This window comes from Protopterus annectens, chromosome 1.part1 (genome assembly GCF_019279795.1).
Source record: "Protopterus annectens isolate FY-2018-M chromosome 1.part1, PAN1.0, whole genome shotgun sequence".
NCBI classification, from domain to species: domain Eukaryota; kingdom Metazoa; phylum Chordata; order Ceratodontiformes; family Protopteridae; genus Protopterus; species Protopterus annectens.
This window is the reverse complement of record NC_056726.1, coordinates 463187631-463202700: the sequence shown is the minus strand read 5'-3', so window position 1 is coordinate 463202700 and position 15070 is coordinate 463187631.

The following is a 15070-nucleotide window of genomic DNA, read 5'->3' as shown; positions in this document are numbered from 1 at the left end:
AACATTGTCACAGCCTGGAAGCAATGATTCCTATACCTTGCCTGTAACTAGAGTTCCTATGGTGGGCAGAGGCCTGCCACCAAAACAAGGGACTGCCATTCACTCCACCCCCTGCCACCCAAACCCTAACTACAGATGCATCAGACTATGCTTGGGGGGCACATGTGGCAGAAAAATGCATTCAGGGCAAATGGAGCCCAAATCAAATGCACCCACATATCAATCAGAAAGAGATGCTAGCTGTACAGAATGCACTGACAGCCTTCAAGGACTACCTTCATCTCGGACAACTAATGATAAGACAGACAGCACCACAGTAATGGGGTACATAAACAAGCAGGAGGGTACACATTCATAGCCATGGCACTGTGGAACACGGGCTTGACCTACCAAATACAACTACAAGCTCAATTCCTGCCAGGAAAGCTAAATACTCTGGCAGATGAACTAAGCAGAAATCTTATGGACTCACACCATGGAAACTGGAACCACAAGTTTTCAACATGTTGACACGCAAATGGGGGAGCCCAGACATAGATCTTTTTGCCTCACCCCAGAACTATCAGTTGGACAAATTCTGCACAAGAATTCATCACAAAAAAGCTTGGAAAGTGGATGCTCTGTCATTCAGCTGGAAAAACCTATCAGTCTATGCTTTCCCCCCTCTGCCTCTGCTCTCCAAAGTTCTACTAAAAGTCAGACAGGACAAACCAAAAATGATTCTTATTGCACCAGACTGGCCTCACCAACACTGGTACCCACTCCTGCGCAATGTGTCACACCTTTCTCCGTGGCACCTGCCTCAGACACCTTACCTACTGTCTCAGCAGAACTTCCAAATTCTGCACACTCAGCTCCAAACTTTGAATCTTGCAGTGTGGCTAATCAACTAATTTCACCCTTGCCATCCCTCAGCAAACCTGTGTTGGATGTTATTTTGGAGGCTAGAAGGCCTAGTACTAGAAAATCTTATGCTGACAAATGGAAAAGATTCTGTGCCTGGAACCAGTCATAAGGAATAAGCACAGCAATGCCCAATATTCCTCAGATTCTGCAATACTTAACTGAGATGCTTCACAAGGGCCTATCTTTTTCTTCCATAAAAATCCGTGCCTCTGCCATTTCAGCTCATTAGAACACTGAACCTCCCCTCTTCTCTCATCCTCTGCTAAAGCAGTATTTCAGAGGGGCCAAAAATTTAAGACCTCCCAGGAGAGCACCAACTCCTGCATGAGACCCCAATTTTGTTTTGGAAAAACTCACTCTCCCTCCTTTTAAGCCAGCTGCTACTGCAGACCTAAAATTTCACTCCTGGAAAACAGCTTTCCTTTTAGCAGTCACTTCAGCTAGAAGGATTTCAGAATTACAGGCTCTTATGGCAGTGGAGCCTTTCATTATATTTCATCCAGACAGGGTAGCTCTCAGGACTAATCCATCTTTCATGCCTAAGGTGGTATCCAGTGTGGCTCTTAATCAGACCATTCATCTGCCAACTTTCTTTCCCAATCCACAGAACAAGGGTGAGCAGATTCTGCATTCATTGGATGTACACAGACAACTTAGATTCTATTTAAACCAGACAAAATCTTTAAGAAAATCTAAATCTGAACAACTATTGGTGGCACTTGCTGCAGGGGCAGAGGGAAAGGCTATTTTAAAGCAGACTATTTCCAAATGGATAAGCCATTGTATTCATTTCTACTATATGCACCATGGTAAACCTATCCCCAAGGGGATCAGATCTTATTCCACCAGGGCTGCATCTACTTCTACAGCCTTTCTCAGAGGGGTTCCTACCAGAGACATTCTAGAAGATGCTACCTGGAGCTCAGTTCATACATTCACCAAACATTACCATTTACCTCTCTTCTCTAAATCCAGAGCTGGCTTTGCCACTGCTGTCCTGCAGGGCCTTATAGCTGCTCCTAATGCTGTATAAATCCATCCTCCCAACCATAGCTTTGGGACTCTACCCAAATGTAATGACTGCAACAGTGAAACACGAAGAACATAGTACAGTTGTGTACACTTACCATAAATGTAGATGTTCTAGTGTATTCATTGTTGCAGTCCTGGTTACCCACCCTCCAGCCCCCTGTTTTTCTCTTACTATACCTCTCCTTTCTTTTACTATGCTTAAAAGCCTGTTTGGTGTGTTTGCTTTTGTTTGGAGGTATATTTTCTGTGTTTTAAATTTTATATATATATATATATATATATATATATATATATATATATATATACATGTATTTTGCTCCGCATTTGAGGAGCACCTGACATCTGGGGCAAGAAAATCGAATGTAATGGCATCAGCTGCATGTTTTATACCCCTGATGACCTGACGTCATGGATGAAGGGACAGCAACCAACACAGGACCCATGATTTTGTTAATCAGGCCGACTGAGGGCAACCTGCCAGCAGATTACCCAAATGTAATTACTGCAACATTGAATACACTCAAACATCTACATTTATGGTAAGTGTATACAACTGTACTTTGTCTCCCATTCACTTTAAAAACTACACCATTGATTTTATCAAACATCCTATGTTCTTGTAACCAATACACTTGTGACAGATAAACATTCCCATACATGCAGACTCTCTGTACATTTTATTAACAGGGGTAATAAAACTATTATGAACAGTCATAATTTTTATTCTACTTCCTCTACGGAAGAAGAATATAGGAGCATCAAATAAACCATTCACAAATTCTTTGAACCTAAATAAAAAATCCCAATAGTATTTTATAATTTTAGTTACTTGTTTGCTTAATAAAGCATACATATATTTTCCTGCAATTAAAATTTCTACATCTATTAATTCTGTTATGAACATAAATATCAAATCTGATGTCAGTCTTAATGTATTCATTGACTGTGGTCTTGGTTACGAGCCTCGGAACCAACTTGGCCATTTTTACAGCTCGCACCTCCCAAAACTCTCAAGCTAGGCTTTACCCATAATGTTCCTTACTAAATTACCTCAGGTCTCTTTTGTCACTTTGTGGTGACAGAGCATCCAATTTATCTCTCGAGCTGTAGCATTATAATGTAAGTTTCTAATCTGTTTGTCTTTATCTCCTTTTTTCCTATAAATCTTTTATATTTGCTATATTCTCTATAGATTTTTTTCGTGTTTCACTGTTGCAGTCGTTGCTGTCCCTTCTTCCATGACGTTAGGTCGTCAGGGGTATAAAACATGCAGCCAATACCATTACATCAGTCTTTCTTGCCGTGCGGTGCCCGAAGCAGAAGCAGTTCGCAAGTTCCGGTCGGCCAACTCCTGAAATTTTCGTTTTCGAGTTTCAGAACTGAAGTCTTCAACTAAAAGCTAATTACCCCGTTGGGGAAACTTTTTCTTGCTCCTTACCGATGTCAGTAAAAGTTAATAATTGTATTACTTGTGGGAAGCAAATACCTCATAAGGATTTCCATTTGTACTGTATTCCTTGCCTAGGCCCTGACCACGACATACCTTGCTGTCGGTTTTGTGCTTTATTTAATCAGTGCACTATCTGTCGTCGGTACATTTTTTATTCTAAATATTTTGGTTCTCGATTTAATTATCCAGAAATGTCATCGGTTAGCCATCCGACTACCGGAATACCAAAAAAAACACAAAGAAAAAAACAGAGGCAGGCCGTTGAGGTCCAGAACTGCCGACGACGCTTCTCCTAAGCCAGTCGCCAGTTCACTGGTACTCAATGAGGGGCTTTTGCAGCCTCTGATACCCGCTACTTCTAATTCACAGGCCTCTACTGAAACCCATTCAGAGTCTGGTATGCCACAAGATACTTCACCTATGGAACCCGCAGATGTCTCTACCTTGGATGGGTCTGGAGCCGCTGTGCAGGTACCAGCTTCTGAGGGTGTATTCAGGCCTACCGATTTGTATATTAAACCGACACCACCTTCAATTTTAAGGCCAAAATCTCGATCTATGTCTAAAAAACCAACGCCCAGGCCACATGTTCAGACACCTATGCCTAAAAAACAAATGATCAAAATGGCTGAAGATTTAATTACTTTAATCAGGGGTAGTCATCCCCCCCCCCTTCTAAGAGTACTAGGGCTGAACTTGACTATGAATCTTCTGAACAGGACTCTGTTTCTTCTGACTCTTCTAATGAACAGGATTTGTCCATACCTACTTATGAGGACTCTGATGCAGAGGATTCCATTCCTTCTGCTTCTCTCCCTGAGGATTTTTCTTTTGGGGAAACTTTACATACCTTAAGGGAGCATTTCCACTGGGAAAGTCAGGATTTCTCTGAATCCAAAATGAGGCTTAGGGATTTCCTTCTTCTTCCTCAGCATAGGCCGTTGGCTATACCTCCTGTACTAGACATTATTGATGTGTTTTCAGAATCCAGTATGGCCCCTGATTCCCTGCCTCCGGCTCCTTGTAAGCCAGACAGATACTACAGGGTTCCTGACTCCCACAAATTCCTTTTCAAAAATCCTTTTGCGGACCCTGAAACCATTTCACAGGGGCCCAAGGGCATTAAGGCTTCTACTGCTGAAAATACTACCCTTCTGATAGAGACTCCAGAGCGCTGGATAGATGGGGTAAAAAGGTTTATACTTCTGCATCCTTGGCAATCAGGGCTTTACACTGTCAATTCCACATGCTGAAATATCAACAGCATATCATGGGACTGCTTAAACAGAAAATGATGTTGATTTCTGACTGTGTGGAAAATAAGGATTTATTGCATTCAGCCGAACAAGTTGGAAAACATTCTTTGCAATGTGGTTTTGATTCTTTGGAGGCCTCTTGCAGGGCTGCTGTTACTGGGTCTGTGCTTAGAAGGCATGCTTCGCTTAAGGAGCAATCTCTGCCTGATTGTGTTAAAGCAAAATTGTTGGGTGCTCCTTTGCAGCAGGACCATCTGTTTGGCAATAAGGCTGAAGAAGTTTTAAAAAAGATGGAAAATAAAGCTAAATCTATGCAAACTGTGAAAGATTTCGTACAAGTACAACCTCCAAGATTTAGTAGGCACTGGCCTACTAAGAACTGGTCCTTTCCAGTTCCTTCCAGAGCCACTCACGCCAAACCCAGACATTCCAAAAGCACCAGGTTTCAATCCCAAGGGACTTTCAGATCTAAGCAATTGGGTGCCTCTTCTTCCAAACCTGGAAACAAGACACCACCCTATGGTAAACAGTCTCAATGACTTTCCTGTAAAATTACCAAGTACGTACCTATTAGCCACCCCTTTGTGGGGAAAACTGTCTCTTCATGCAAAAAACTGGCAACTTATAACCCAGGACAAATGGGTTTTAAATATAGTGTCCCAGGGATACAGATTTCATTTCCACACGTTGCCAACACCAAACGGATGGCCAGACCTGCTCTCAAATCAGTGGGCAGAGGCTCAGAAACAAGTATTTTCCCTCTTAAACATGGGGGCTATTCAACTAGTACCAGAAGAGGAAAAGGGACACTGTTTCTATTCCAGACTTTTCCTGGTACCCGGAAAAGACAAATCATGGCATCCAGTTCTGGACCTGTCTACTCTAAACACCTTTTTGGACATTCCAAAATTTAAGATGCTGACTATTCACCAGTTACTTCCTATGCTAGGCGCAAAGATGCCTAGTTGGCAACTCTAGATTTAAAAGAGACTTACCTGAATATCCCAGTCAGGGAATCTTGCAGAAGATACCTCCGCTTCAAAGCAGGCTACTTGCATTATCAGTTCTTTGCACTGCCCTTTGGCTTATCTACTGCACCCAGGGTATTTACAAAGTGCCTGGCTCCAGTAATTGCATTTTGCTGGCAAAGAAATATTCAAATATATCTATACCTGGACAATTGTCTAATTCAGGCAGAAAACAAGGACATTCTTCCAAAACATGTGGCATTTGTAAAAAGGGTTCTAACTTGTCTAGGGTACACCATAAACGAAAAGAAATCACAACTAGTACCCTCTCAAAAAATTACATTCCTGGGTGCAAGCTTGAATACAGCTGCCCAGATGGCTTTCCTTATGCCAGAAAAGCAAATTCAATTGGTGACACTTCAAACAGGTGGCCCAAAAACCCTGCTTTCTGCAAGACAAATACTGCAAGCCTTGGGGTTCATAGCCTCCTGCATTCTTCTAATTCCATATGCAAGACTGCATATGAGGAAACTTCAGTGGTACTTAAAAAGTTTATGGAGTCAACATTGTCACAGCCTGGAAACAATGATTCCTATCATACCTTGCCTGCAGCTAGAGTTCCTATGGTGGGCAGAGGCCTGCCAGCAAAACAAGGGACTGCCATTCACACCACCCCCTGCCGCCCAAACCGTAACTACAGATGCATCAGACTATGCATGGGGGGGCTCATATGGCAGGGAAGTGCATTCAGGGCAAATGGAGCCCAAATCAAATGCACCTTCATATCAATCAAAAAGAAATGCTAGCTGTACAGAATGCACTGACAGCCTTCAAGGACTACCTTCATCCAGGACAACTAATGGTTAAGACGGACAATACCACAGTTATGTGGTACATAAGCAAGCAGGGGGTACACATTCCTACCCCCTCTGTGGACTAGCCATGGCATTGTGGAACATGGCCTTGCGCTATCGAGTGCAACTACAAGCTTAATTCCTGCCAGGAAAGCTGAATATTTTGGCAGATGAACTAAGCAGAAATCTCATGGACCCACACGTATGGAAACTGGAACCATGGATTTTCAACATGTTGACATGCAAATGGGGGAGTCCAGACATAGATCTTTTTGCCTCACCCCAGAACTACAAATTGGACAAATTTTGCACAAGAACTCTTCAAAAAAAGCCTGGAAAGTGGATGCTCTGTCATTCAGCTGGGAAAACCTATCAGTCTGTGCCTTTCCCCCTCTGCCTCTGCTCTTCACAGTTCTACTGAAAGTCAAACAGGACAAACCAAAAATTATTTTGATTGCTCCAGACTGGCATCGCCAGCACTGGTACCAACTCCTACGCAGTCTATCACAAATTTCTCCATGGCACCTGCCTCAAACACCTTCCTTACTGTCTCAGCAGAACAACCAAATTCTGCACCCTCAGCTCCAAACATTGAATCTTACAGCTTGGCTAATCACTTAAATTCTTCCTTAGCATCCCTCAGCAGACCTGTGATGGATGTCATTTTGGAGGCGAGTTGACCTAGTACTAGAAAATGTTATGCTGACAAATGGAAAAGATTCTGTGCCTGGAATCAGTCTCAAGGAATGAGCACAGCAGCGGCCAGTTTACCTCAGATTTTACAATACTTAACTGAGATGCTTCACAAGGGCCTGTCTTTTTTTTCCATAAAAATCCATGCCTCAGCCATTTCAGCTCATTACAACACAGAACCCCCCCCCCTTTTCTCTCTTCCTCTGCTAAAGCAGTACCTCAAAGGGGCCAAAAACTTGAGGCCACCCAGGAGAGCTCCAACCTCTGCCTGGGACCTTAACTTTGTATTGGAGAAACTCACTCTACCTCCTTTCGAGCCAGCTGCTACTGCAGAGTAAAATTTCTTTCCTGGAAAACAGCCTTCCTTTTAACAATCACTTAGGCTAGAAGGATTTCTGAATTACAGGCCCTTATGGCAGTGGAGCCTTTCATCATCTTTCATGCGGACAGGGTGTCACTCAGGACCAATCCATCCTTCATGCCCAAGGTGGTATCCAGTGTGGATCTTAATCAGTCCATTCATTTGCCAACTTTCTTTCCCAATCCACAGAACAAGGGGGGAGCGGATTCTGCATTCATTGGATGTACACAGACAACTTGGAATTTACTTGGACAGGACTAAATCTCAAAGAAAATCTGAACAACTGGTAGCTTTTGCTGCAGGGGCAGAGGGAAAGGCTATTTCAAAGCAAACCATTTCCAAATGGATAAGCCATTTTATTCATTTCTGCTGTAAGCACCATGGAAAACCTATCCCCCAGGGGATCAGATCCCAGTCCACCAGGGATGCATCTACTTCTGCAGCCTTTCTCAGAGGTGTTCCTACCAGGGATATTCTAGAAGCTGCTACCTGGAGTTCAGTTCATACTTTCACCAAGCACTATTATTTACCAATTTTCTCTAAATCCAGAGCTGGCTTTGCCACTGCTGTTTTGCAGGGCCTTATAGCCAGTCCTAATGCTGTATAAATCCATCCTCCCAACCATAGCTTTGGGAATCTACCCAAATGTAATGACTGCAACAGTGAAACACGAAGAAAATAGTACAGTTGTGTACACTTACCATAAATGTAGATGTTCAAGTGTATTCACTTTTGCAGTCCTGGTTACCCTCCCTCCAGCTCCCTTTTTTTTCTCTTACTATGCCTCTTCTTTTTATTACACTTAAAAGCCTTTTTGGTGTATTTGCTTTTGTTTGGAGGTATATTTTTGTGTTTTAAATTATTTTTATATGTTTTGCTTCCCTTTTGGGGGGCACCTGACATCTGGGGCAAGAAAAACTGATGTAATGGCGTCGGCTGCATGTTTTATACCCCTGACGACCTGACATCATGGAAGAAGAGACAGCAACCGACGCAGGACCCAAGACTTTGTTAATCAGGCCAACTGAGGGCAACCTGCCAGCAGATTTCCCAAATGTAATGACTGCAGCAGTGAATACACTCTAACATCTACATTTATGGTAAGTGTATACAACTGTACTTTTCTACCCGCTCCTCTCTTATTTTAGTGTGTGTGAGTGCTTTTTTCCTTACCTTACTTTCTACCATTAGGTAGTTTAACGTACCATATTTGGTACTTCCTTTACATCAGGGTAATTTTTTTTTTTTTTACCATCATTGGTAATTTTTTCCCCTTTTCTTGTCCTTTTTCAAAAAAAAAAATAAATAAATAAAAAGATTATTTTTCTGTTTCTCTTTCTTTTGCATGCATGTGTTAGAGTGCGTTATTTTCTTACCATCCCTGAAAAGCCTTCTCAGGGCATCTCTGGTTGAAGAGGTGCCAAATTTGACAGAAAAATGTCCAACTCAAGTGGGCACATTTTCTCTGTTTATTGTTTAGGTGTAGGTGCTGTCCATCTTCAGGAGGATTGTGCTGTTTGCCATGGATGTTCATCGTGTTACCCTGCTGCAGTCATCACACTTGGGTTATCCTGCCATCAGGCGGTCCCGCAGTCGGCCGGAATTCCAAAGTCTTGGTCCGGCGTCGGTTGCTGTCGCTTCTTCCCTGACGTCAGAGCGCCAGGGGTATATCAGAGACATCCAACGCCATTTTCTTCAGTCTTTCTTGCCGCGCAGTGCCCGAAGCAGAAGCAGTTCGCAAGTGCCGGTCGGCCGACACCTGAGATTTTCAAATCGAGTTTCAGTCCAAAGTCTTCAAAGCTAAGTACCCCATTGGGAGCCTTTTCTTGCCTCAATCCGATGTCAGAAAAAGTTAACAATTGCATTTCTTGTGGGAAGCAAATACCTCATAAGGAGTTTCATTCTTTTTGTATACCTTGCCTAGGCCCAGACCATGATGTCACTGGTTGTCGGTTTTGTGCTAGGTTCAATAAGCGAACTATAAAGCGATACTTTGATTTCGCACGACGCTACTTCGGTAGAAAATTTAATTACACTATGCCATCGGAGCAACTGACTACCGGCGTGCATAAAAAATGCAAAGATAAAGACAGGCACCCTAGATCCAAGCCAGACTCCAAGGCCTCGATTGGGCCGGTCGCTGGTTCTCCGGCTTTCATTGAGGTGCCTACGCAGCCCCTGGCTACCGCTGAATTGGATCCCCAGACCGGTTCGGATCCCCCAGCAGAGAGTTCTAGGCCGACGCAGCCATGTTCCTTAGGCCCTACCAACGACATTGCAGTAGGGGAAGCCAGTGCTGTAGAAACACCTTCGGTTTCTGAAGGTGTCTTCAGACCGACTACTCTCACCATAAAATCTTATGCTAAGCTTAAGACTCCTCAAAAACCAAAAAAGCCTACACTTCAGTCTCCAGGTCAAGGCCCTATGCCTAAGAAACAGATGCTTAAAATGGCTGAAGATTTGATTTCTTTGATCAGGGGTTCCCAACCCCCCCCCCGACAAAAGGCCTAGACAAGAGAAGGATTATGCCTCCTCTGATCAAGTGTCTGTTTCCTCAGAGGAACAGAATTACTCCTTTCCCCCTTATGAAGATTCTGATGGTGAAGACTCCATTCCCTCAGCTTCTCCCCCTGAAGTTTATTCCTTTGGGGAAACCTTACATACCATGAGGGAACATTTCCACTGAGAAGGTCAGGACTACTCCGACTCAAAGAAAAGGCTCCAAGAGTTTATTTTACTCCCCCAGCACAGACCACTTGCTATCCCCCCAGTTTTGGACATTATGGATGATGTTTTCTTAGAATCTAGTCTAAATCCAGATTCTCTGCCTCCTGCTCCAGCCAAACCAGATAGATACTATAGAGTGCCTGACTCACACAAATACCTATACAAAAGCCCTGTTGCTGATCCAGAGACAATCTCCCAGGGTCCCAAAGGGACTAAGGCTTCTATGGCTGAAAATCCTGTACCCTCAGAAAGGGACTCCAGAGGACTAGATAGGTGGGGGAAGAAGGTTTACACCTCAGCTACTCTAGCTATGAGAGCACTAAATTGTCAATTTCACATGCTTAAATACCAGCAATTCCTAATGTCTCAAATAAAACAAAAGATGGGCACGCACCCTCAACAGTCTGAATTCAAGGAAATGCAAGATCTGTCGCATGCAGCTGAACAGGTGGGCAAACATACTTTACAATGTGGTTTTGATGCCTTGGAAGCTTCCTCTAGAGCAGCTGTTACTGGGTCTGTTATACGTAGGCATGCTTTGTTAAAGGAACAAACTCTGCCTGATCATGTTAAAGCAAAGTTACTGGATGCACCCTTACAGCAGGATGTCTTATTTGGGGTTAAAGCAGAAGAGGTTTTAAAGGCAAAATCTATGCAAACGGTCAAAGATTTCTTATAGGTACAGCCCCCACGCTTCAGCAGAAATTGGCCAACAAAAAAATGGTCCTTTCCAGCTTCTGACAGACCACAGAGGGGTAAATACAGGCGCCCAAGGGGCAGAGGACAAGCACAAATCCCTTACAAACCTCGCCAATGGGGCACTGTAACACAGAAGGGAGGAGAATACAGGTCCCAAACTACCAGAAGGCAAACACAATGACTTAAACCTCAAACTGCCAAGCAAAACTCTCTTGGCAGCTCCCATGGGAGGAAAATTAGCACTTTTTGCAGACAACTGGCGCATCGTCACAAAGGACAAATGGGTCCTAGACATTATCTCACACGGATACAGATTCCATTTCCACACCTTGCCAAGGATAAAAGGAATGCCAAACCTGCCACAAAATCAATGGGCAGAGGCACAAAAAAAATTACAGCTCTCATGGACATGAGAGCCATTCAACTGGTACCTACACAGGAGCAAGGCCAAGGATTTTACTCAAGGCTCTTTCTAGTCCCCAGAAAAGACAATGCTTGGAGACCCATGCTGGACCTTTCAATTTTAAACACCTTCTTGCAAGTACCCAAATTCAAGATGCTAACACTACAGCAGCTTCTTCCCATGTTGGGCAAGAAAGCTTGGCTAGTAACGGACCTCAAGGAGGCATACCTGCATGTCCCTATCAGACATAATTGCAGAAGATACCTCCATTTCATTGCAGGTTCAACCCATTACCAATTCTCTGCACTGCCCTTTGGCTTATCTACTGCGCCCAGGGTCTTCACAAAATGCCTGGCACCAGTAATTGCATACTGCAGACAAAGAGGAATTCAAATATACCCATACCTGGATGACTGTCTCATCCAAGCAGAAAGCAAGGACATTCTCTTACAACACCTGGCTTTTGTAAAACATCTTCTAAGTTGCCTAGGGTACACAGTAAATGAAAAGAAATCAAAACTAGTGCCCTCACAAAATATGACATTCCTGGGTGCCAGCTTGAATACAACGGCCCAGATGGCTTATCTGACGCCAGACAAACAAGTACAATTGACTCAGTACTTCAGAACAATGGCAACAAAGACCCAACTCCCTGCAAGAAAAATTCTGCAGGCCTTGGGCTTCATGGCGTCTTGCATACTACTAATCCATTTGCAAAACTGCATATGAGGAAATTACAATGGTACCTAAAAAGCGTATGGACTCAACACAGCCACAGCTTGGAAACAATGATACCTCTCATTCCCTGCCTTCAACAGGAGTTTCTATGGTGGTCACAGGCATGTCACCTCAACAAGGGTCAGCCTTTCACCCTACCCCCAGCCAGGCAAACTATGACAACTGATGCATCGGACTATGCCTGGGGGGCACACATGGCTGGACGGTGCATTCAAGGCATATGGACAGCAGATCAAAGGAATCTGCACATCAATCAAAAATAAATGCTAGCTGTACAAAATGCTCTGACAGCCTTCAAGGACCTCTTACATCCAGGACAGCTTATCATAAGGACAGACAACACCACAGTAATGTGGTACATAAACAAGGGGGTACACACTCCTACCCTCTATGCAGGCATGCAATGACCTTGTGGAACACAGCACTGGCTTACCAAGTTCAATTACAAGCTCAATTCCTGCCAGGAAAAAAGAACACATTGGCAGACGACCTAAGCAGAAACATCATGGATCCCCACAAGTGGAAACTGGATCCAGAAGTATTCGCAATGATAGCTCAAAAATGGGGGCTCCCAGACATAGACCTGTTTGCCAGCCCTCAAAACTATCAGCTAACAAAATTTTGCACAAGGACTTTTCACCATCAAGCTTGGAAAGTGGACGCACTCTCATTCAGTTGGAAAATGCTAACAGTATATGCCTTTCCTCCATTACCCCTTCTCACAAAGGTGCTACTGAAAGTCAGGATGGAGAGACCCCGAATGATACTCATTGCCCCAGACTGGCCATGCCAGCACTGGTACCCACTATTAAGGAATATGGCCCAGGGCCCACCATGGATTCTACCACAAATTACCCACCTGCTCACACAGCCAGACAATCAGATTCTACACAGCCAGCTCAAAACCTTAAACTTGGCTGCATGGCAAATCACCTAAGCAACCAGCCAGCTCCTCTCTCACAAGCTGTTATGGATGTTATTCTGGAGGCCAGGAGGCCCAGCACCAGGAAAGCCTACTCAGACAAATGGAAAAGGCTTTGCGCCTGGAACCAAGCTAAAGGCCAAAATACCCTTCAGCCTGACATACCTCAGATTCTGCAATATTTAACTGAGATGTTACACAAAGGGCTTTCTTTTTCATCTATTAAAATCCACGCCTCAGCTATTTCTGCTCACTACAACACAGATCCTCCCTTATTTTCACATCCACTCCTAAGGCAGTTTCTCAGAGGGGCCAAAAACATTAGGCCTCCCAGGAGAGCACCAACACCTACTTGGGACCTCAACTTTGTTCTGGAAAAACTCACGCTACCTCCTTTTGAGCCAACTTTCTCAGCTGACTTAAAGTTTATATCATGGAAGACTGCCCTGCTGCTAGCAATTACTTCAGCTAGAAGAGTTTCAGAGCTTCAGGCACTAATGGCAGTAGAGCCTTTCCTCATTTTTCATCAAGACAGAGTTTCTCTACGAACTAACCCCTCCTTTATGCCTAAGGTGGTATCCAGTGTGGCTCTAAATCAAACCATCCATTTACCCACCTTCTTTCCAAATCGACAGAACAAAGGAGAAAGACTCCTGCATTCCTTGGACATTCACAGGCAGCTACGTTACTACTTGGATAAAACTGTTTTCAGAAAATCTGACCAGCTTTTTGTATCCTATGCTACAGCATCACAAGGAAAGGCGATCTCAAAACAGACCATTTCCAAATGGATAGGACATTGCATACGTTTTTGCTACACCCACCATGGAAAACCAGTTCCTGCTACCATAAGGCCCCACTCTACCAGGGCAGCAGCTATATCTACAGCCTTCCTCAGGGGGGTGCCAACCAAGGATATTCTGGAAGCTGCAACTTGGGAGTTCAGTACACACCTTCACCAAACATTACCATTTACCACTTTACTCTAAGACTAGAGCTGGCTTCGCCACTGCAGTTTTGCAGGGCCTTCTAGCCTCCTCTAACCCTGTTTGACTCCACCTCCCATCCTTAGCTTTGGGATCCTACCCAAGTGTGATGACTGCAGCAGGGTAACACGATGAACATAGTACAGTTTTGTACCTACCATAAATGTAGATGTTCGAGTGTATACCCTGCTGCAGTCCAGGTTACCCTCCCTCCATCCCCTCTGAACTAGCTGAACTTATCCCTACCACTCTATTCTATACTACCTCTGTGCCTAAGGGTTTTGTTTTATTTTATTTTTCCATATAGCTATATGTATATATATATATATATATATATATGTATATATATATATATTTTTTTTTTTGCCTACCTATTAGGGGCACCTGACATCTGGGAAAAGAAAAGCTGAAGAAAATGGCGTTGGATGCCTCTGATATACCCCTGGCGCTCTGACGTCAGGGAAGAAGCGACAGCAACCGACGCCGGACCAAGACTTTGGAATTCAGGCCGACTGCGGGACCGCCTGACGGCAGGATAACCCAAGTGTGATGACTGCAGCAGGGTATACAGTCGAACATCTACATTTATGGTAGGTACAAAACTGTACTATTCTTTACCCCCTGCACCAGTTAAGCCAGATAGGTACTACAGGGTTCCAGATTCACATAAATTTCTGTATAAAAACCCTGCTGCTGACCCAGAAACAATTTCTCAGGGTCCCAAAGGGGTCAAGGCTTCCACTGCCAAAAATCCTGTTCCCTCTGATAGGGATTCTAGAGCACTGGATAGATGGGGGAAAAAGTTTACACCTCTGCTACTTTAGATGTAAGGGCTTTAAATTGCCAATTTCACATGCTTAAATATCAACAATATCTAATTTCTTTGCTCAAACAGAAAATGCTTACAAGCTCAGAATGTCCTGAAAATAAGGAAATGCAGGATTTATTACATGCAGCTGAACAAGTGGGAAAGCATACTTTGCAATGTGGTTTTGATTCATTAGAGGCTTCTTGCAGAGCCGCAGTTACAGGTTCTGTTATTCGAAGGCATGCTTGGTTAAAAGAACAAAGTTTA